This window comes from Ailuropoda melanoleuca, chromosome X, assembly GCF_002007445.2.
Source record: "Ailuropoda melanoleuca isolate Jingjing chromosome X, ASM200744v2, whole genome shotgun sequence".
Classification (NCBI taxonomy): domain Eukaryota; kingdom Metazoa; phylum Chordata; class Mammalia; order Carnivora; family Ursidae; genus Ailuropoda; species Ailuropoda melanoleuca.
This window is the reverse complement of record NC_048238.1, coordinates 94248899-94273943: the sequence shown is the minus strand read 5'-3', so window position 1 is coordinate 94273943 and position 25045 is coordinate 94248899. Positions and strand designations below refer to the sequence as shown.

The following is a 25045-nucleotide window of genomic DNA, read 5'->3' as shown; positions in this document are numbered from 1 at the left end:
AGTAGTTGAATGTGGGAACCTGGGAGTTGTGTAAGGTCTTCCTAGGGTCCTAGGAGCAGCATTTTATGCATGGGCCTGGAAGCCGTGCTCTGAGGGTCAAATATTTACACCAGAGGGGAAAAGTTTCTATCTGTAGATCAAGGGAGTTTCTACTTTTTCTAACGTTCTTTCTCTGGTGTTCTCAGCATTGAGACTCGAATAATAATCCACTGTCAGGCCTGTCTCAACCCAGAGCATAATAGCTGCAACAGCAACACCAGGGACCAAAAAGAACTTAGCAACCACCAGACAGTTGATGAAGTACCGGGCAAAGTCCATAGTCAGAATCTAGGAGCCCTACGTGGGAAATGCCAAAAAGATAATAATAATAAAGAAAAGGAAAGAAAAAGCTAATTACTGAGACCTTACTCCAAGGATCCAAGAGGACAAATCAGAATAGCTAACATATACTGAGTACTTACTACGTGCCAGGTATTATAAGTGTTTTAGAAATACGGAATCATTTCATTCCCATAATAGCCCCATGAAGTAGGTACCATTACAATTTTCACTGTATACACGAGGAAAGGTAGGCACAGAGAGGCTAAGTAATGAGCTCAAAGTCACACAGCTACTAAAATGTGGCCCATGTCCTTAGTCCTGCCCGCGGTACTCCCAGATGATGGGTTATGCTGAGGTCCAGAGAGAACCTGGCTCGCCATCCACTACCACCTGGAGAAGGGTGGCTGTAGGTTTGGGGAACACAGGGATGGCAAAGGCAGCTATTGGCGGCACCTACCCTACAGGATCCCCACACACCGTGATCAGGCAGGGAGAGGATTGCCAAAGGAGAATGCCGCAGGTGTGAGCAGGGAGTAGCTTCCAGCCTTTATTCCTTCTGAGCTGTGTGTGTGGGGTTGGGGGCAGGCAGAACTGGGGCCACTCTTTTGTCCCAAGCCCTAATCACCCCTTGGGCAAGGACAAACTGGACCCGCAGAAAGGCTGCTCCCAGCCCTAGAGGAGAAGGTGAGGCGTCCTGCCTGGTCTCTGTCGGCATCTAGCGGTCACCGGGGCATAGGACACCCAACTTGATGCTGGCAAGTAAGAACAGGAGGGCAGAGCAGGGGTTCTTCACCTGGGGGTGCAGGGAAGGGCGCTAGGCTCTGCGAAAGCCACCCCCACCCTCCCCTTGAGTCGTATGTGAAAACAATGCTGGGGCCTCTCCCCGTAGCTGTCATCAGGTCCTCTGCGATCTCTGTGCCGGGCACAATTTAAGAACCACAGCTGGAGGGTCCCAGGGAGAAGCTGGCTCTGGGCTGAGGGCCCTCCCATTGCGTCCTCACCCTGGTGGGCAGAGAGGCCGCAGCCGGGGCCACAGCACTGCTCTCTCTGCTCCAAAGAGCGGCTCTGGGTGAAATGGCACCGATGGGAACTTCTTGGTGGCAGTAAGGCCCTCAGAGAACAGGGACAGGCCATCCCTGACAGAGGCCTCTTAGGGCCCCTCACCTTTTCTTGGCCATCCGGGCCTGGCTTGGAAACACTTGGAGCCTTTCTTCTGCTCAACAGCTGGGTCCCCTCTCAGCCCCAACTGGTCCCACCATGCTCTCCTTCCTTACCTTTGGTGTCAGACCTGGGACCCTGCCCCCTCCCTTCTCTGGAGCTGCCACCTCCCACTCTACCCTTTGGGTTCCCTTACACACCCCCAAGCATGACTGCAGAGAGGGCCTGCCACCCCAGCTCTTTCCTCCTTGGGCCCCAGATGGCTAGCACGCTGGGAAGTCTGCTTCCAGGGCTTCACTCTGTGTGAAGGCTAACACACGCAGGAGCCACACACAGCAAAGAACCTTCCAGAGGTCTCAAAGTTACCATTGCCCGTCTGCAGGTTCCTGCTCTCTCTGGGTCAGTGTTGACACCTGGAGGCCCACTTGGGCTCCTGCCCTCTGCTCTTCTCTGAGGGTTGGCTCACTGTACCTTCCCTGCTCCAGTTTGCTGTCTTGAAGGGTAATTGTGGCCTGGCCAGGATATCCAGACAGAAAGCTAACTGGGTGCCCCCTGTGTCCAGTGTGCAGTAGTTGTCTCCAGTTTGGATGGAGGAAGACTCCAACAGCCCACAAGAATAAACGGCTGAGACCCAAAAGGCAAGCACTGTTGAAATTGGAGAAGTAATCAGAAAGCAGGAGGCAGAAAGCAGGCATTAGGTTGATGGTTGTCACCTGGAAAAAAAATTTTTAATACTCATGCCAGGGTTTCAACCCAAACATAAAATTAGAATTTTCAGTATGGAGTATAGGCTGTGTTGTTGTTGTTGTTGTTGTTGTTGTTTTTCAAAAGCTTCCTATGTGATATGAAGGGGCTTCCAGGGGTAAAAACATGGCGCTAGGTGATCAGATGACCTCAATTCAAGGTGCAAAAGGAGGTCTGGTTAGGAAGTTGGTGAGGGTCAGGAAGTTGGTAAGGCCCTGAAGACATTGACCTAGGTCCTGAGTACTATGATGGTACAATGGTTGGTGATACAGCTCTGCTGAACCCCTCTCTGAAGCCCTTTAAGCCCTTTTATGATTCCTGTCCCATGGACACCCTAATATAGAACTTTGAGAAGGTGAATGATGCGTGTGATCATTGGGGATGAGAAGCCTACTTGATATGTTGCAGCCTCCAAGGCCATCCTGTTGGCCCACACACTGTCCAATCTCCTGGGTCATAACTTTACACCCATGAATACCTCTCAGTATAACGAAAACACAGAATGTCTTAAATGCTAGCAGGACATTGGAAGTAATTAAAATGGCTGTACATAGACTACCACAGAACAGGATTAAATCACTATGATTTCTCATCCCATTGCCAAGTAATGTGAGAATCAATCATTCATATCTTCCCTCATTGCATCTGTTTCCAATACCTAAAGTTCAGCCTTTTTCTGTATATTCTTCCTGCAGTTTCTACCTCATTCTATCCCAAACCCAGACTGAGGTGCCTACATCATCCCTCTTCCTTTGTAAACAAACAAACAAACACACTATTTTACTACCAGTTGATGTGCAGAACAATTTTCCTAACACCTCTTCTCAAATCCTCAAGGCATACATCCCCATGCCTCACTTTCTCTTTACCAAATATCTGCCCCTCACTTTGTCTCTCAACCCCACCCCATTCCTCATCCTATATAAAATCACTTTTTAAAGACATATTACCAAGTAAGGTATAAACTAGGTATCTCTAAACCTGACATTCAAGCCACTTATAATCTTCAGCATATCTCTTAGCCCTACCCACTGAGCGCCTCAGCTTTTGTGATGTCATTAATTTTTTTTTAAAGACTTTATTTAGGGGGCACCTGGGTGGCTCAGTCGGTGAAGCATGTGCATTCTGCTCAGGTCATGATCCCAGCATCCTGGATCGAGCCCTGCATCAGGCTCCCTGCTCAGCTGGGAGCCTGCTTCTTCCTCTCCCACTCCCCCTGCTTGTGTTCCCTCTCTTGCTGGCTGTCCTCTCTGTCAAATAACAAATAAATAAATCTTTAAAAAATTAAGACTTTATTTCAGAGAGAGAGAGAATACACGCAGGAGCGAGCACAAGTATAAGTGGGGGAGAGGGGCAGAGGGAGAAGCAGACACCCTGCTGAGCAGGGAGCCCAATGTGGGGCTCCATCCTAGGACCCTAGGATCATGACCTGAGCCTAAGGTAGACACTTAACCAACTGAGCCACCCAGGTGCCCCATTAAATAAACTTTTAATTTCAGAATAGATTTGTATTTACAGAAATGTTGCAAAGATAGTGCAGAGTTCACGTATCTCCGCACCCAGTTTCCTCTATTATTAACATCTTGTAATAGTGCAATGCACTTGTCACAGTTAAGGAACCAGTACTGATACATCATGTTCGCTCGAGTTCACACTTTCTTCAGATCTCCTTAGTTTTTACCTAATGTCCTTTTTTTGGGGTCCAGGATCCCATCCAGGATACCGTTACATTTAGTCATCATGTCTTCTAGGGCTCCTCTCAACTGTGAGCTTCTCAGACTTTCCTTGTTTTTGATGATCTTGATAGTTTCATAAAGTACTGGTCAGATATTTTGTATAATGCCCCTATGTTGGGGTTTGTGTGTTATTTTCATGATTAAACTAGGGTTATAGATTTTGAGGAAGAAGATCATGGAGCTCAAGTGCCATTTTCATCACATCATGTCAAGAGTATGTATTGTCAACAGAACTTAGTGTTGAAGTTAACCTTGATCACCTGGCTGAGGTAGTGTTTTTCAGGTTCCTTCACGATACAGCTTTTTCCCCCCTTTCTCTTATACTGTAGTCTTCAGAAGGAAGTCATCATGACCAGCCCGCATTCATGGAACAGAGAGTTATGTTCTCCCTTCTTGAAAGGTGAAATTATTTGGGATTCTTTGCATGGGAGATGTGTCTCTTTTCCTTCACTTATTTATTCAATCATGTATTTAGATCAGTGTGGACTCTTGGATATATTTATTTTATATGTTGAGTGATAATCAAATACTACTCTATTTTGTTCCCGAAATTGTTCCCACTTTGGTCATTGGGAGCTTGATCTGTTGGCCTCTATATCCCTTAGACAACTCCCATCAGTGCAATTTTGGGAGAGAACTTTATTAGTTTCTGGCACTGGAAGATGCTCCAGGTTCATCTTGTATATTTCCTGCCCCAGTCCTAGAATCAGCCCTTTCTCCACAGAGTCCTGGTTCCTTTTATTGGAGAATGGTATTAAAAACCAAGATTGGGGCCCAAGGTGTGTTCATTGCTACTGGACTGCTCACTTTATTTTTTGAACAAGTAATATGCAATGCAGGTATCTCTGAACCTGACCTCAATCCATCCCTGACCCTCCATTTGTTCTGTAATCTAATTCCAACATAGACCCCCAAACCCATCCCTTATGTAAAAGCAGTGCTTTCTACTACCAAATAATATAGCAAACAAACATTCTGGTGTTTGTAAGAGAATACCCTTTGATTATATGTAAAAATCACTGTATTTCACAGCCAACTAGACATCTATCCCCATCACTCCTTCTGTGACCCCACCCTATCTGTCCTATGCACTGTTTTCCTGACGAAGTAATATGTAAAGTAGCCATCCTTAGCACATTCCTTATCCTAACACTTTTTGCAGTGTCTCATCCACTGCTGACTTGACCTCTGTCCCTGACCCCAATCCAATACCTTATCCTATGTAAAATCAGTATTTTCAATTATCAATTATATAGAAAACAGATGTCCCCCATCCTTCACAAAATTCCAGATCCATCCCATTCCTGACTCTTAGCCTAATGCTCATATGATAGTCATGATAATAAAGATTCTGTTTTATGAGCAGCTAATCTGAAAAATGGACACACAGCCCATCACTGACACTCACTTGATCCCTTACTGCTGCTAAGCCCCCTTTCAGTAATAAATTACTCCTTTTCAGTGTCCAAGCAGTGTTCAAACAGCCATCCCCGATTTCATCCCATCACTGATCCTGATACCATCTTGAACTCTCACCAACTATTGGACACACCCCTGCTCCATTGTCCCCTGCAATATCTGTGATTGTGTGATAAGCAGGTTATATGAGAAAGACATATCCTTAATTTTGAATGCATCCCTAACCATCATCCTATTTTACATCGCTCTTTTTACTACTAGTAATGTTATAAACAGAAATCTCTGATCCTTATTCATGCCATCGACAGCTGCTGTGTAATTCTTCCATTTAAGTAAAAACACTACTTTATTTTATCAAGTAGTCTGCCCCCCAAAAAGAACTTCTGTGATGCTAACCATACACTTGACTGTCATCCATCACTAAACCTTATCACACCTGCCACTCAGTCTTCCTAATCTTCATGTCACCCCTGAGAACCATGCTATTCTACGTGTTATATAAATTCCCCATTTTCCCAATTACCAAGTAACACAGCAGACAGAACTGATTCTTGTGTACCTGGTGCTGACCTCACCCTAGGCCCCTACATCATCTGTTAATATAAAATTTAGAAATTAAGTGATGTTTGAAACAAACATGCCTGACCCTTACTGCATCTCTAAAACAAGATGATCTTACGCTCTCTGCAAAAATCACTTTGAAAACATTTGCAAGGAAAATGCAAAGTTGTCTTTCTTCAACCCTTATTCCATCCTTGACCTGTTCCCCTTTTCTGACACTCTTCATCGCTATTCCTTATCACATTGCTTCACCGACAAAAACCCTCAACCTCACCTCATCTCTACTCATAAACTCTTTTTTTTAAATAAAGATTTTATTTATTTGTCAGAGAAAGAGAGAGAGGCAGACAGAGGGAGAGGGAGAAGCAAGCTCCCTGCTGAGCAAGGAACATGATGTGGGGCTCGATCCCAGGACCCTGAGATCATGACCTGAGCCGAAGGCAGATTCTTAACTGACTGAGCCACCGAGGCGTCCCACCTACTCATAAACTCTTAATGAAATCCCCTATACAATAGCATATCCTATTTAAAAATTACTATTCTTAATTACCAAGCAATTTGGGAAGTCAGTCTTGATACACAACTAATCCCAGATCTTCTCTCTACCCCTGACCCTCTTACCTTGGAATATTATTTGTTTAAACATATATATATATATATATATATATATATATATATATGAAAGAGAAATCTCTCATTCTGTGAAAAATCGTGGTATCATTACCAAGCAATATGCATCATAGTTCAGAGACCAAAAGGGGGATTTGTAACACTGGACCTGTTAAATGAATGGATATGAATAGACAACTTCACTTATAAAATGGTCAATTTCAGCCACTGGAGTCAAAGGTGGCACTTTCTGTAGACTTCTCTGTTCACGTTGGTGATTGTTGGTGGATATAATTCAGCTCCATAAATGCGAATTGGGAAAAAAGAAAACATTCCGGGAGAATGAGGTTGGAGGTGTTAACGAATGTGGGTCTGTGCGTGTGTGCATGTGTGTGCGGGGGTGTGTGGGGGGGAGTTCACCTCATTCTTTTTTATTGTTTTGTGGGGGGTTTTTTTGCTCTTTTTTGTTGTGTTTTTTTTTTAAATTGAAGTATAGTTGACACACAGTGTTACATTGGTTTCAAGCATATGCCTCTTTCTTCCCCCCTCCTTTCTCCTTCTGCCCTCTCCACTCTTATCTTCCCTGTAACTGCCATTTATGGTCCTTCACTCTCATCTTCCAAAACCTGGATGCAGACAGAGGTGTAATAATCACTCCCCACTCCCTTCCCTGGTACCCCAGATGACTAGCACCCAGCCAATATTTTATTTTATTTTATTTTATTTTATTTTATTTTATTTTATTTTATTTTATTTTATTTTAAAGATTTTGTTTATTTGAGAGAGAGAGAGCACGGGGAGGAGCAGAGGAAGAGGGACAAGCAGACTCCATGCTGAGTGTGGATCCTGACGTGGGGCTCGATCGCAGAACCCTGAGATCATGACCGGAGCTGAAATCTAGAGTCAGAGGCCCAACTGACTAAGCCACCCAGGCACCCCCAGACAACTCTTGTTTTAAAGGTATAACTATTGACCATGCTGGGAAATATCCAGTGCATAGCAGGGCTATCACTTGCAGAAAGAAGAGATTTAAAAGAACAAACAGAGTTCTCAACATCAACACCCTGGTTCTGAAGTTCCCAGCTGCATGTTGACTCCACGGTAGCCCCCAAACCAAGATCCCAGTGATCTTTTGCATTCTGCTTTGTTCTCTCGTCCTCTCAGCTTGCCTTTTGAGAGATGAATACCTGAAGATAGAAAGTAGTTAGAACTCCAGGGGGTGTCCCCTTGATTCTGTGTGACAGTGATCTGAGAGTCTCTCCAGAAAGTGTGACCAAGTACCCCCAATTCACCAGGCCTCTACCTTTCATTCAGGAATGAATTCTGTTGATTTCATATAAAATTATATCACAAATAAAGTTATAATTTATGTCTAGAGGTCATTCTAATATACTCCTAGGGCCTGGCCTAACATAAATACTAGTCTGGACCATCATATGATTACTTCAGTGATGCCATCCTCATGAAGAAAAGGTGCACATTTGACCACAGTGAGGTTTCTAGAAAATGCCCTTTCTCTAAGTAGGAAACAATGTGGGTGAAGATATATTCAGTCCTAGATGCAGGGGACAGCAAACTCTTTCTGTCAAGGGTCACATAGTAAATAAGCTTTGCAGGCCATATATAGTCTCTGTCACAGATTCTTTATTTTTTTAAACAACCTTTTAAATATTTGAAAACTATTTTTTAGCTTTCAGACCTTATAGATACAGGTCACTGGTCAGATTAAAGTGGTGGGCCGTAGTTTTCCAACCCTTACATAGAGAGTCAGTCTTACCTCGTAAATCTGTCAAGGCCCTCCACCATTTCGTGGGCTTTCCACATTACCAGTAGAGGTTTATGATGAGTTTACCTTCTCTGACTACCTGAAAAGGGACTGTGGAATTGAGTTTTGTGTATAGTGTGTGGAAGGCATAAAGTTTCATTTGTACGCATGGATACTCAATAGCTCTGAGACCACTTATTGAAAAGGCAGTCATTTCCCCACAGACTTGAAATGCTACCACTGTCATACATTACATGCCTCATTCAGATAGCAGTGGATTTCTCATCAGTAAATACAGAGGCTGGAAGACAATGGAAGATCCTCTGGAAAGTGTTGATGGAGGAAAAAAATCAACTCAGAATCCTGTTATCTGGTGAAAATATCCTTCACAAATAAAGGTGAAATAAATGTTTTCAGACAAAATGAAACTGGGATTATTTGTCATCACCACGCATGCACTAAAATAAATGCTCTAGCACGTTCTTCAGGCTGAGGAAGAATGACACCAGAAGATTCCACAGATCTTCAGGAACCAATAAAGAACATTAGAAATTTTCAGGGTGCCTGGGTGGCCCAGTTAGTTAAGCATCTGTCTTCAGCTCAGGTCATGATCCCAGGGTCCTGAGATCAAGTCCTGCCTTGGGCTCCCTGCTCAGTGGGGAGTCTGCTTCTCCCTCTCCCTTTGCCCCTCCACCAGCTCATGGTCTCTGTCTTCTCAAATAAATAAATAAAATCTTTAAAAAAAAGAAATTTTGAATATTTGGGTAAATACACTGGACTATTTATACTTAGTTCCTTTAAAATACATATGAATGATTAAAGCAAATATCCTGATTATTTTGTGGGGTTTATAGTGCATATAGATGAATTACATGTGACAACTACAGCATAAAGGACACTGGGGAATGGGACATGAACTATTATTGTTGTAGGGATTCTCTATTCTACATGAAGCGGTAAAATTTGGACTCTAGGTACATTATGAAAAGTTAAGGATACGTATTATCATTTCATTAATTTTTTCTATTCACCCATTTTATAATGTATTAATTTTTGCTCTTATATTTATTATTTCTCTTCTTTTGCTCTCATTGGGGTTAATTTGCTCTTGCTTTTTGAACTCCTTAAGGTGGAAGCTTCAATCACTGGTTTTAAAACATTCTATTTTTCTAATCTAACCATTTTAGAGCTATACATTTATACCTCTGTATTGCTTTACCTACATCCTACAAATTTGGACATATTTTCATCATTTGCAGTTCTACAGTATTTAAAATTTCCATTATATTTCTTTTTTTTAACCCATGAGTTACTTGGAAATGTGTTGTCTAATTTCAAAATTTTTGGAGATTTTTCATATATCTTTGCTTTTTTTATTTCTAATTTATTTTTGTTGTAGTCAGAAAACATATTCTGAATAATTTCAGTCCTTTCAAAATTTGACACTCGTTTTTATTCCCAAGAAAATGGTTTTTGCTGGTGATTGTTCCATGTGCATTTAAAGAGAACATGCATTTTTCCATTGTGTGTGGTGTTTCTATAAATCAATTATATTGATTTGTGTGATACTATTATTCAAGCCTCCTCTATCCTTACTGATTTTCTGTCTACTTGGTTTTATAATTACTGGGAGAGGAGTATGAAATTGTGAACTATAATTGTGGATTTGTAGATTTCTTCTTTTAGTTCTGTCAGTATTTGCTTAATAATTTTGGAAACTCTGTTTTAGTCAAATCTGTTTAACAATGTCTTATGTCCTTGATGAATTAAGCTTTCATTATATGAAATATCCCTCTTTCCCTCTGATAATATGTTTTGTCCTGAAATCTGCTTTCATGACATTTATGTAGCTACTTTAGCTTTCTTATTAGTGTTCATATGATATAACTTTTCCCTTTGTTTAATTTTAGTCTATCTGTGTTCTGCAGATTTTATATATATATCTATATAGTTCCTTTTTTGGGGGGGTAGAAACATATATTAAACATCAGTCATATTGATGGGTTTTCCTTACTTATCCATATTGGCATTTTCTGCCTTTTAAATATGATTGGAGTTTATTCAATTTATATTTAATATTCATATGGTTGGGTTTGCATGTATCATTTTGCAATCTTGTCTATTAGTCTCATCTGGTCTGTCTTCCATCTTTTGAATTATTTAGGTGCTGTTTAACATACCATCTTATTCCCTCTCTTGACTTACTAGATATACCACTATTTGTGGTAAATGCTAGAGATAAAGTCACAAAACTTTTATTATTCTACATATTCTATATATTCTTTATATAGAATTCTCTCTCTATATAATACATATTATATAATATGTATTATATTATTTTATTATATTCTACTGTCAAATATTTTACAGTTTAGGTATAAAATAATGCAACAAAGTTATAAGAGGATACTTCCTTACTCAAATATTCTGGTTTTATTTACAAACATTTTACTGCTACATGTTTTATTTATTTATTTATTTATTTATTTATTTATTTATTTAAAGATTTTATTTATTTGTTTGAGAGAGACTGAGAGGGAAAGCATGAGCAGGGGTGAGGGGCAGAGGGAGAGGGAGAAGCAGACTCCCCACTGAGTGGGGAGCCCCATGTGTTGTGGGGCTCAAGTCCAGGACCCCAAGATCATGAGCTGAGCTGAAGACAGACGCTTAACTGACTGAGCCACGCAGGTGCCCCCTGCTACATGTTTTAAATACAACAGTGTATTGCTGTTGTTTTTATTTTATGTAGCCAATTTCCTTTAAAGAAATTAAGAATATATAAAGCCTGTTTTTTAATTTACCCACGTTTACTTTTTCCAAAACTCTTCATCTCTTCTTGTAGTCCAGAGTTTCCATATGTTGCCATTAAACTTCAGCCTGAAGCACTTCCTTTAACATTTATTCTAAAGCAGGTGTGCTGATGATGAATTCTATCAGCTTCTGTTGGATTGAAAATGTTTTTATTTTGCCTTTACTTTTGAAAGCTGTTTTTTTTTTCTGGATAGAAAATTATAGATTGATGGAGTTTTCTAATAGCAATTTATAGATGGTATTCTTTTGACTACTTTGAATCAAATTTAATGAGAAATCATCTGTGACTCTTACAGCTGTCTGCCTCTGTAATCAGTCTTTTTATTCAGCCTACTGTTAGGATTTTCTCTTTATCAGTGGTATTCAGAAATGTGACTGTGTTTTTCCTTATTTTAGTCTTCTTTGTGTTACTTGGGTTATTTGACCTGCCTCAATCTGAACATTTACCATTTTTACTGAATCTGATAAATTACTTTTATTTCTGCAGATTTTTTTCTGCCCTCTACTCTTGCCACTTCTCCCTTTTCCTTCATTAACACAAGTACATGAATGTTGGTTTGATATTATCTCAAAGGTCACTGAGACTCTTTCCATCTTTTTAGCCTCATTTATCTTTGTGCTTAAGATTGGATGATTACTGTTATGTTTCGTATTCACTGATATTCTTTCTGCAGTGTTGAATATGCTATTCAGCATCCAGTGACTTTTTCATTTCATGCAATCTTTTCTTTTTAGAATTTCCATTTAGTACTGATTTTTTGTTTCTTTTTTTAAAAAAGATTTTATTTATTTGAGAGAGAGGGTGCAGAGTGGGGGAGAGAGGTATAGGGAGAGGGAGGAGCAGGCTCCCTGCTGAGGGGAGCCCAATGTGGGGCTTGATCCCAGGACCCTGAGATCATGACCTGAGCTGAAGGCAGATGCTTAACCGACTGAGCCACCCAGGCGCCCCTGATTCTTAGTTTCAATGTGTTTATTTACTTTTCTGATTTGCTCTCTTATTGTTGTCAGGTTTTCCTTTAAATCCATGAATGTATTTATAAGCGCTCTTTTCTAATCCCTGTTTGTTCATTCAATTTATTTGGCTACATCTGGGCCAGGTTCTATTGATTAATTTTTCTCTTGGTTACGGGTCACATTTTCATGCTTCTTTGTACACCTGAGGTTTTGGATTGCACACACACACACACACACACACACACATACTCCTGTGAACATATAAAGAAATCTTCTTCAGACTTCATACAGACTAAATTCTAATCTCTGTATCTCATACCATTGATTTGGAGGAATAAATCAAATTATCGGATCTTTGAGTTCAAACCTCTCAGTTTGCCATGAAAAAGAAACAGAAAATAAAAGACTGTTTTCTCTACTTTATGATTGCCTACAACCATAAACACATTGGGATTCTAAAGAGTGAATATGCACGAAACAAAGGATCTGGCAGGCTTCTAAGCGAGCTCCTGCTGGGATCTACCTCTCAAGAATGCAAGGTAGATTATGTGTTAGTGGTATCTCAGCAAAGCTGGGAGGAAAATAAAGAATACAAAGTAGAACCTACATGTTTTAGGCCTGTGTCAAGGATTGAAATTTTGAACACAAATAAAAGTTACTTTGAAATGTACAGAAAACAAGAAAAAATAGTCCCAATATAAATTTAATGGAACTGCATGTTATAAAGGATCATTTATTGTAAGATGCTATTTTTCTATAAAAATAGATACAGTTCTATGTACATGCTGGAATGATTACATGTCCTACCTTTAATGATCATGTGTCCAAAAGCTTTGGGTAAATTATTATTTAACATAAAATCCAGTTTTCTTAGGTATATTTAATAACCTTTGAAGTGGCCTTGCCATAGAAGACTTGAGAAAAGCACGAAAAAGGGGAAAATTTCAAACCACAAGAAAATCCAATATATAGATCATGTCAGTTGAAATTTATAGCAAAAAAAACTCCAGTGTACAAGCACGGACACACACACGCACACCTGCACGTAAGCACACACACACACACAAATACAACGCCTATAGAAGAAAGGGCACAATGGAATAGATTGCCATATCAAGTGAGTTTATGTAATTGAGAATATCCTCTTTTTCCTGTTTTATAATTGCTCAATTTATCATGTCTTTGCCAGATGCATATATTATCATTAGAATTTGATCAACAACAAAGGAAATTTATGAGTATACATTATCCAATGCTGAGTGAAGAAAACAATGTCACAGAACTCCACCTACAGTATAACCACAGTATAATTGAAGAAAATAAATAATGATATGTTCATCTGTGGGTGAATGTTTGTGTGTTTCAAGCACCTTGTGAGCAAATAAGGAGAGTTTATTGATGAACAGTAGGCTACATTTATTTGATTAAATAATATCAGCTTTCATGAACGGTGGTACATCTTGTTTACAACATTTGAACACATGTACCCATTAAGCTGTCCATAGTGGTTCTCTTGGGATAGCTCAATTTGGGATGAAGTGTTTCTGTATGTCTTTCAGAGATTTGTGTATTCTGCAAGATTCTTCACAATGTTCATAATTCAGCAGCAAATCCAGAACAAATATGTTCAGAAAAAATTATTGGTGGCAGTTTGCTGCATTGACCACCTAAGACCTATATGAGCATACACAACAGGATTGAGGATACACCATATTTTACAAGTTCTTGTCTGTTCGAAATGGCATTACCTGTGAATTCCTTGTACTTCTTTATAAATGGCTGCCATACCTGGGCTTATTGTTAAGAAGCATGTCTAATTTTGAGGGGTGCCTGGGTGGATAAGTCCGTTAGGTGGGCGACTCTTAATTTTGGCTCAGGTCTTGATCGCAGGGCCCTGTGATCGACAAGCAGACTCCCTTTCCCTTTGCCCCTCCGCTCCACTCACTCATGCTCTCTCTAAAATAAATAAATAAATCGTATTGAAAGAAGCATGTCTAATTTTGAGAAATTCTAAACATAAGAGGCTACTCTTTTAAAAATACCAATATTTCAAAGAATATTTAATGATGTTTGGAAAGTACTCCAGTTACAATAAGTGCAGAAAATAAATATGAATACCAGCAGTATGAAGGAATTTTAATTTTACTTTTTAAGTTATTAGTATTTTGTATAAGTTAGAGGTGAGAATAACATTTTGAAAGTCTTTATTCTTGTTGGGATTGTACTGCCTTTATTTTCGGCCTTATGATTTCTTAAAATTTGAACGGTTTGCCTACAGCAGGTATTCCTTTTGTAAATCTCTTGGATAATAAGGCTCTGCCCACAAGAGAATAAAGAAATTCCAAGTTCTCTAAATGTATATGTGTATGAGCATATGAAAATTGTGTCAAATAACGATGAACATTTTCTTCAAAACTACCTTTAGGGACTCCTGGGTGGCTCAGTCAGTTGGCCGTCTGAGTTTGGCTCAGGTCATAATCCCGGGGTCCTAGGATGGAGTCCCACATCAGGCTCCCTGCTGAGCAGGGAGCCTGCTTCTCCCTCTGCCTGCAGCTCCCCCTGCTTGTGCTCTCTCTCTCTCTCTCTAAATAAATAAAATCTTAAAAAAAAAAACCCAACAAACTACCTTCAGCATTCATTCAGTTATGTTTAAAGAGAAACACACATATTAGTACATTTGTATATATCCATCTATATGTGTATACATGTGTAAAAATTAAATGTATTTTTAATCATGGTGATTATTACAGTAAGAATGCAATTAAACTTCACCCAAATTTCACCCTCTGCGTCCATATATGCATGGGTGTGAGTTTGAGTGTATGCATGTGTATCTGTATATGTGCATGTGATGTATATACAGGCCTATCTGATTTTATTGTGCCAACCTCTATTGAGCTTCACAGATACCGCAGTGTTTGCAAATTGAAGGTTCGTGGCAACCCTGCATTGAGCAAATCTGTAGGCACCATTTTGCCAACAGCGTTTGCTCAATTAGTGTCAGTCTGTCACATTTTGGTAATTCTTGGAATATTTCAAACTTTTTCATTATTATTATGTTTGTTACGGCCATCTGTGATCAGTGATTCCAATTCATTCGGATGATGGTTAGCATTTTTTAGCAATAAAGTATTTTTAAATTAAGGTATGTACTTTTTTTTTTACACATAATGCTATTGCACATATAATAGACTACAGTATCATGTAAACATAACTTTTATACGCAGTGGGAATCCAAAAAAATTATTTGACTCACTTCTTTGTGATATTTGCTTTATTATGGTGGTCTGGACTGAATCCACATCTCTGACATATGCCTGTGTATATATACATATATAAACTGATATTTCGCTTCATACACAACAATAAGTTTACATTAAAATCGAATTATTCATATATCATATTTTGGATCATATTCTCATTTCTGTTTCCTAGACAGTTTGTCATTATCGTGAAAAATTTGCAAGACCTGAGTTTTAGTAAATAAATAAATATAAAGGGAAACATTGATGAAAGATCATTGATCACTTTAAAAAATGCAAATGCTTTCACCTTGGAGCTTTGATAGAATACAAAGATTTGTATTTGATAGACTACACCTGGATCACAATGTTAGAATGATGTACACACAAACTTTATTTATTTGTTCAGTAATGTAGTCTGTTATATTTTTAATAATAAAATATTAAGATTAAATTTTAATTTATTTTGTTTCGGGGTTGGGGGGGAAGGAGAGGGAGAGGGAGAATCTTAAGCAGGCTCCATGCCCAGCCCGCAGCCCAACGCTAGGCTTGATCTCACAACCCTGCAGTCATGACCTGAGCCAAAGTCAAGAGTTGGACGCCCAACCAATTGAGCCACCCAGGCGCCCCAAGATGAAATTTTAAATAAAAATGTAGGTTAAATTTTTGAGAAGGGGAAAAATCCCCTATATTTTCTGAGGCACACTTGTGTAGTTGTGATTCAGTAGTTGTTTAAGAATATATATGTATATGGATTATACATATATGTTGGCATAATAAAGATTAGAAAATGTAGATCTTCAAATCATGATACCTGAGGGGTGGCATCATAGGCATTAAATTTCATGTTTTTAAATAAGTGTCTTATGAACTGAACATTTCTTCATTGAAATCCCAATATTTTTAGTGAATGTGGCAATCCACAAATTATTTGCCCATGTTTTATTTACTAAAACTCAGGTCTTAAAAAATTTTAATGAAAATATGATACAAACCAGGACATACAAATACATCTCATTTTAATGTAAACTTCTTGTTGTGTATGAAGCTAAGTATACCTGTTTCTGTGTGTATATTGAAATGAATGCGTGAGTATATGGAAACTGAGTTTTATGTGTACACTGAAACAAAATCCAAATGTTTATCAGTGGTAGTAACAGATACTGTTATAACAGATACTGTCATAACAGCACTTTACTCTCGATCAGCATGTGGTTATTTCCTTTGCAAGCACCAAGTCTTAGTTATTTATGAGAAAATGCTGTTTAACTGATCCTGAAGACATAATCACTGACATACACGTACACAGTAAAATCATAGGGAAGCCACTGAAGGCCATGTAATAACATAGGAACATGACTGTGCTCCAATGTTAAATGATGAAACCATGAACCTTAATTATGTCCCCTCTGACTGAAATGTATACATATTTGAGTATGTGTATCATTCTAGGTGTAGCATGCAGTCTTGAGAGCCATCTAGATACTTTTCTTGGGGTTCCTGACAAAGAATTGCTTTTCCCTAAATACACCAAGGACTGGTGCCCTTGCCAGAAAATGTAGGAGGACTTCTAGGGAACTTGGGAAGTGAGCCAGGTGAAGAACCACTTGTGTTGGTGCCCTGATTTGGTCTTCTCCAAGCCCTTAGGAGCAACCATTTTTCCCCCTTAGGCCTAGATCCCTGAGCTTTGCTCCCTGATATCCCAAGACAATTTGGTACCAAGAGAAAACACTGGAGATACAGTGCTGAGTGAAGAAAAAAGTAGAAGGGCAAAAACTAGGTAAGTAGAAATTGAGTTCTTGAATGGGAGAGATGCCTGATGAGAATGTAGGTTTAGGCCCCAGTGTGACTGCAGATGGAAATCAAAATCACGAGAGTGTGTGAGCAGGTTTTTTCACACTAGGCAAGAAGCAAGGAAGCCATATTTCCTGTCTCCTTTGTCTCTGGTCATATTTTTTTCACACCGGTGGGGCGGGAGAAGAGGGCATGTGGGCAGTCTTAGATAGAATTTCCGGAACAACACTGCCATCGTGAGGAAATCTCTGGAAAAAGCCCCAAGGCCTCTCCTCTGAAATGACTTTTACTTTGGAAAGGTCCATTCAGTGGGGAGGCTGAGGGGCCGCCCCGAGCCTGAGACGAGTACCTCCTCCAGAGGCCTCCCTGGAGCTCTGGATAAAGGTGGGCGCCAGGTGTAGGAGGTGGCTGGTGGGGAGGCCAGGCTGTGAGCAGCTGCCGGGAAGTTGGGGCACAGGAAGTGGTGGGGTGGGGTCTTGGTATTCGCCTTGTGTGGGCGGGACTAGAGGAAACCACTAACAAAGTGCTGGGCTTGTGGGTCTCCCAGACCCTCTGAGCACGTGGCGTTCCCTTGCCCTGGGCCCTTTTTGGTAGCAGAGTCTGAGAGTAGAGGACAGGACAATTTCTGGTGGCTTATAGCACAACCCAGTGTGCTTGCTGGAGGTCTCAGGTGCACCCAAATTGGAGCTGGAAGAGTCTGGAGACAAATGAAACTACCTAGCCAAGCCAAGCCAAGAACTGTTAGCACTTCTGCTACAAGATCAGACTTTGCACAAACTGATGGGAACCAAAAACAAGTGAAGAGGATTGAAGATGAACCCACATTTCAAAAGTCCTTGTCTGCTGGAGGTGGCATTACCTGTGACCTCGCTTCACATCTTCATACATGGCTGTTGTAGCAGGTACATTGTAAAAGCATGATTGTTTCTAGAAATGCAAAAACAGGTGGCAAAATTTTAAAACATGTCGAAATTCCAAAGAATATTGGATGATGTTTTAAAAAGCATTCAAGGTACTTGGCAGGAAAACTTGTTTTAATGCTTGAAGTAGAGGGAATTTGAACATTATTTTTTAAAAGTACATATATGTGCAAAGTGAAGAAAGATAAGGATGCATGGCAAGGATATTTTTTAAGTGGTTATTCTGATCGAGGTAGCATTTGTTTTCTACTTTATAATTTCTCAAAATTTGAATGCTTTGCCAGGAGCAAGTATAACTTTTGTAATTTCTTGGAGTAGAAGGGTCTTCTAGGGTAAAACATAGAAACATTTTCAAGCACTCAGAAATATATATTGATAGGCAAGTATGCAAGCGGTTTAAGGTGGTGCTCAAGACTTTGTGCAAAACTGTACCCAGTATGAGTCCAGTTATGTTTAAAGAGAAGCATACCTGTGTGTTTAACATTTATTTATACATGCATATATATGCACGTATTTAGATATAACATGTAAATATGCAAACATTTTAAAAAGCAATATATTCTCGATGGTCAGTTGCTTTTCAATGTGAAATTCTCAGTCAACATATTTATATCCGTATTTACATTTATATAAAAGAAGACTTTAGTGAAAAATTATAGCTGCATGCAAAGGGTGTGAATGTATCCACCTAAGAGTTTTCTTAGGATGTACATCTGGGTGACTGAATTTAAGAGACAACCAATTTTCAACCTTCACTTATTGAATTATATTTTTCTTTACAGTTTTTAAAGAAAATTTTAAGGTTAAAAATTTGGTGTAAATTTTGAGAAGTATAAAAAAAGAAACCCTAATGTTCTGGGAAGTGAGTATTTAGTATCTGTTCCAATGGTAGTTTTAGAGCATATATATGACATCATATTAATGATTAGATAAGGCAAGTCTCAAAATAAGATTCCTGAGTGGTGGCATTATAGGCATTTGATGTCTTGTGTTTGAATAAAACCAGATTAAGTGAGAACCTAATTAATATTCTTAAGTAATGAGACAATCAAGTAGTTCTTTGCAAGTATTGTCTAAAATCCAGGTCTTGCAAATGTTTCATGATAATTTCAAACTACCCAGGAATCAGAAGTGAAAATTTTGAATCTAAAACATGATGCCTACATAAATCCAATTTAAATGTAAATTTATTGTAGCTTATTGCATAAATACAGAACCGTGTGTGTGTTGAAATAATGGAAGTAAATGTGTGAAAGGTTATCAGTGCTCAATACAAGATTTTATGACAGTCCTTTTTTTTACTCATGGTTATTTTTGGAATCATTTGCAAGCACCATGTTTTAGTTACGTATGGGAAAACACTACAAGACTGATCCCTAACAATTAGTGGCATGTACATATGTAATAATAACATTTTACAAATCATAGGAAGCCATTGAAAGTGATACAATCATAAGCATTGGAACATGGTTGTGTTCCACTGTGAAATGATGAAACCATGAGACAAAATTATATCTCTTCTGACTGGAATTTGTATATGTTCCAGTATATGTGTCACTCCAAGTGGAACATTGTATGGGAATCAGACTTGAGAGTGCTCTAGACTCTAATCTTAGGGCTCTAGCCAGATGGCTCCCTCCCGCTCCACAGGCAAGGCCTGGTGGCCTCATAAAATGGAGGAGGATTCCCAGGGAACCTGGCAGTGAGCTAAGTCAAGAACCACGTGGCCTGGTGCCTAGATTTGCTCTTCTCCATGCCCTTATTCCCATCATTTTCGTCACTCTCTAAGCCCTGGATCCCTAGGAATTAACCAACTGAAGCAAATAACATGGGAAAATGTTGGAGATCAAAGCAGAGTGAAGGAAGAGCAGAGCTACAAAGCCTTGGTAGAATGGAAGTGGAATTCTTGAAAACACGGTTGATAAGGGTAGGTGGTTTAGGCCTCTGATTTTTGAGGGAAACTAGGAGCTAAAGTTCATCTGTTCAGTAGATTTTTCCCGAACTGGGCAAATGGCTAGACAAGTTTGTTTCCTGACTCCTTTCTTTGTCTCTTGGTGGCTTTTTTTTTTCGTATTGAATGGGCGGGAGTTGAGGGTAGAGCTGGGTTAATTGGCTTTTCTAGAGCAATACTGCCACCAAGAGGAAGTGGTTTGACAAAACCCAGTGATGGTAGAGCTGTGAAGCCTAGCAGTTGAGAAAGGTTGGCTCTTTAAGAGGTTGAGTGGACTCTGGCCTTGAGCTGGCCCTCCTTCTTTTCAAATCTGAAGCAGCTGGGTCTAGTTGTCCTTGAGGCTGTTCTTGGCGAAGGACAGCCACAGGGGGATTCGGAATCATTTGCAAAAACATGCTTCAATGGTCAGGTACCCTGTGAAGGTATATAAAGTGCCCTCTGACCTCGTTACTCTGCTTCAGCTAAGCAGATAGCTGAGAAATCCTGCCGCAGATGACTTAGCTGCCTGTGTGGAGTTAATAGTTTGGCTTGCCCGTAGGCTAGACCAGAGAAGCTAGATGTGTGAAGACAGTGCTCCATTATCTGCATTTTGAATTGTGGGTGACAGGTGAAGTAGCCCTAGCCCTGGAATTCCTTAAACTGAAGAATTTTGTGTTTACATATTTTGGTTTACATGAAGAGAGAATATTTGGCCAGGGGATGGAAGCCTAAAGCAACAGCACCTTTCTGAGTCCCAGGAATTCAAGCATGACATCATGACCAGTAACAGATTGTTACTATTGCCAAGCCTAACTACCACTCAGCTACTGACGCTCCTCTCAGATCAAAAGCTGTTTTAACATGAAAAGTTAAAAAAAAAAAAGCACCCAGTAGGAAAAGTGGTAAAGAAAATAGCAGGCACTTCCCAGACAATAAACTCCCCAGTACCACATTAAATTGTGGTTCCACATGGTCTCCCATAATGCCCTTCATTCTTCATCATAGCCCTAAGCAAGCCACTGAAAAGGAAGCCATTATCACCCAGTTTGTGTAATGATTTGTAGAATTGGACAGGTTCCTACCAGGTGAGAAGCATTGTCAATTGGCTCAACTCTTTGGAGGTCAGTTGGTCAACAGCAGTTAATCTTTCACATGGGAATATCCTTTGTCCGGAGACTTTGACTCACAAAAGTGATCACATAGCCACATTCCCACAGGAAAGCAGAGAGCTAGGGCCAAGGAGGATTGCTGAGGTTTCCTTTGCAAGTGTGGATAACAAGGAGGGGCAAAGGGTCCGTTTTCTGGGTTCAGCTATAACAGGTAGTCTTTGTAAGACCTTGGAAAGATTGAAATCCACTCTCTGAGTCTTTATCAGGAGAGATGTCCATAACTTTGATTCCAAGAAGAAAAAGCAAAGTGTTGGAACTTTGGGATCAAACCATCCTAGGTGTCTAATACAAATGAAATGGAAAAATAAAGCCTGTTTTTCTCTGCTTGTTACCTACATGATTAATTCAAGTTGAAAATATAAATACATAAGAATTAAAAAAAATGAATAGGCACAAGGGAGGTATGTGGAAAGCATACAAACAGCTAACAGTGACTAACTAGAATTTCTAGAGTGATGTTTCCAGTGGCTTGCCTTCAAGTTTTAATGTTATGTTGTCTAAAATCTCCAAATGTTGAAAGTGGGAAAAGCTGATATTCGAAAAAATTAAAAAAAAAAATCAAGAAACCAACATTTTACCAATATGCAGTTAAGAAAAGAGGATATCAAAAGATCTATTTTTCTTTTAAAAATGTGCACAGGGCTATGTCCATGCAAGATTGAAAGGCCTCAGACTTAATTGCTATGCAAACTGAATGGTATTTCCAATTCCACTTAACAAAAAATACAAATTTCTGTAGAATATTTTTTTTAAGATTGATTTATTTGAGAGAGAGAGAGCGAGCGCTCAAGCGCTAGCTTGGGGGAGGAGCAGAGGAACAGGAAGAAGCAGACTCCTTGCTGAGCAGAGGGCCCAGGGAGCCTGGGGCTGGATCCCAGGACCCTAGGACCTTGACCTGAGCTGAAGGCAGCCGCTTAACCAACTGGGCCAACTGGGCCACCCAGGTGTGGCTCAGCCACCCAGCCCCTCTGAAGGATATTTGATGTCGTATGAAGAGGCTTATGTGATATAAGACTTGAGAAAACATTAATTGAAGGAAGCAACTTAAATTACAAGGATATTCCATATGTATCATGAAGTTCTAATACCAGGAAATCCTGACAGTCTGCACACATGTGTCTACACATAGCCAATTATGTAATAAATAGAACATAAAAGAGCAGAATGCAATAGATCCAATATCAGTGACCTATTTATTGTGTTCCTGTGAGTTAAGAGTATCATGTCTTTTTTCCGTTTGCTCAGTTTACTGATTATTTTCCAGATGCAAGTTATTCTTATAATTTGATCCACAATGAAGGAATACTCGGGGATTTAACCATAAAACACCATCAAGTTGTTCGTGAATAGTAAATGCTGTTGGCAAGTACCCGCTGTGCAATGTTGAGTCAAAAATTCATGTTACCAAAATCCATGTACAGTGTGAAGAGGTTGGATTCGAAAACATAGAAACATTTAGAGTTTGTGTGTGTGTATGCGTGTATAGCATTGTGCTGAGGAATATAGGGATATAATGGTGAGATGTAGACTAAATCTATTTAGCTCTCATGAATAATTGTATATCACTTACAATATTTGAACCAACATACTCGTCAAGCTGCTTATTAATAGTGGTTCCCTTGTGAAAGAGGGATCTGGGATAAAGTGTTTCCATTTGTTCTTGACAGACTGTATTTTCTAAGAGATTTTTCAAGAAGCTGGTAATATATTTGTAATTTGAGAGCCAATCTAGAACAAATATGCACAAAAGTTACTCATGTAAACCTGATTTGTTGGCCTTTTGAGACCTAATATGTTTATATCTCTAATTGCTCACAGAAAATAAGAGGATTCAGGACACCCTGTTTTGAAAACCCTTGTCTGCTTGTGTGACATTACCTGTGATTTCACTGCACTTTACACATGGCTAATGTATCCGGCAATTTTGTAAATAGGAATGCTTAATTCTAAGAAATACAAAAAGATGAGAGGCGACATTAGAAATTGGAAGTATTCCAAGGAATATTTAATGATATTTGCAAAGAACTCTATAATTGTTGAAGAAAGTATGTTTGCACATTGAGGTACAAAGTAACTGAGATTTTAGGTTAAAAAATATATGAGCACAGGAAGGATGTGAGAATGTATGACAAAAACAGTTTACAAATTGTTTCTTCTAGTTTTGATTGGTGCCATTGGTTTTGGCTTTATAATTTCTTAAAATGTTAACAGGTTGCTGACAGCAGGTGTCACTCTTTGAATTTCTTAGGAGACCTCTTGAATAAAATGTAAAGAAATTTCAAACTGGGGAAAATAATATATTATATGGACCATACAATTTATATTAGGTTATGCAGAAGATTTTGTGCAAAACTACACCCAATCTGAGTCAAATTATAATCAAGGAGAAACGTGTGTGTGTGTGTGTGTGTGTGTGTGTGTGTAGTGTGTCTATTAAGTAAATGGGGCAATAAAAAAGCATTTTTCGTAATTTATTTACTGAACTGAAGACTTGCAAATGTTATATAATATTCTCAAAATGCCAGGAATCAGGAGGAAAATTTCTTATGCAAACCATAATGTACTAACATCCAATTTTAATATAAATTTATTGTTGTTTATGAATGTAGATATACTACTCTGTATTGCAAGGAGTGGAAAGACATCATCCCAAAGGTTATCAGTGGTCATAGTAAATTTTATGGCAGTGCTTTACTCTTGATCAACACATGGTTAATTTTGAATCCTTGGCAAGTATGTCTTAGTCACTGATGAAAGCGGTTTTCAGACTGATCTCTAAGGAATAAATGGTAACACACATACATCCTCAGTAAAGTCCTAGGAGAACAACTGAAGGCCATTTAGTGACACGGGCAAGTCCTTGTGGTCCAAATGATAAATGGAAGCATGAGACAAAATTCTGACTAACCTTTGATTGGAATATATATATCCTGCCATGTGGGGCAGTGGATGGCAGATAGTGATGAAAGCGATGTGGGCCACCCCTTTTAAGGCCCCAGGCAAATAAATGGCTGCCAACCATTGAACACATGCCTACATCTTTACCCAGAAAATGTAGAATTCCTTAAGAGCAGTAGAGATGAGCCAGGCAAGGAAACATGGATTGATATTTAGAGATGCCCTCCGGGTTGACTTTCCAGCATTTTCTTTTTCTGTTTAGGCCTGGATCCTTGAAATAGACAACTTGACAACGGAAAAATGCTGTAGATGTAATGCTGAGTGAAGGAGAACAAAAATATGAAGATTAGGTCTAGTGGAAACTGAACACCTGAAAGAGAAGAGGCCTGATAAGAGCGGTTAGTTTTAGGCCTCAGTTTCATTTCAGATGAAAACCAAAGCAAAAGTGCCTTATTGAGAGCAGGTTTTCTTAAACTGGGCCGGGCACTAAGTAACCATATTTTTGGGAGCCTTTGCCGCTTAGTAGCGTTTTTTCAGACAGGACGGGCAGGTGAAGAGGGCCTGAAGGAAGGAGGCAGCCTATTTGCCTGCAAAGCTGGTGCACTACTGCCATCGTGAGGAAATCGTTTAAAGACAACCTCTGCCGCTATGGCTGTTTCGTGAGGACTTTCAGTTTAGAGAGGTCCCTTTGGTGGAGAGGCTAAGCAGGCCCTGAGCCCAAATTGGACCTCTCTAGTTTCTCTGAGTTATTCGAGGCGCTGTGGCCAAAGGCCTGATAAACCGTATGACAAAGGTGAGGTCCAGGAGTAGGAAGTGGTTAGTGGGGAGTCAGGCCTGAACGGGCGCCACCAGGAAGTCCCGACACCGGAAGTCGTGGGGGCAGGGCTTTGGTTTCCTTCAAGTGTAAGTGAGCATTAGAAGGAGGGCCTGCGATGTCAGTGCAGGTCTTGTTGACCTTTGTTTCCTGTCCCTGCCCTTCAGAAGGTGAGGCAAGCCTATTCACAGCGTCCTGGA

General features: G+C 39.6%; 1 long non-coding RNA gene across 4 annotated transcripts in view; it reads left to right on the top strand.

Moving 5' to 3' along the window:
* The first annotated feature begins 17505 nt into the window (after positions 1–17505).
* LOC117797396 overlaps positions 17506–25045 on the top strand; it is a 180423-nt gene continuing 172883 nt past the window's right edge. For all 4 annotated transcript variants that reach the window (XR_004622330.1, XR_004622327.1, XR_004622328.1 and 1 more), the window contains exon 1: positions 17506–18016. This is a non-coding gene — a long non-coding RNA (uncharacterized LOC117797396). The remainder of the gene's footprint in view (positions 18017–25045) is intronic.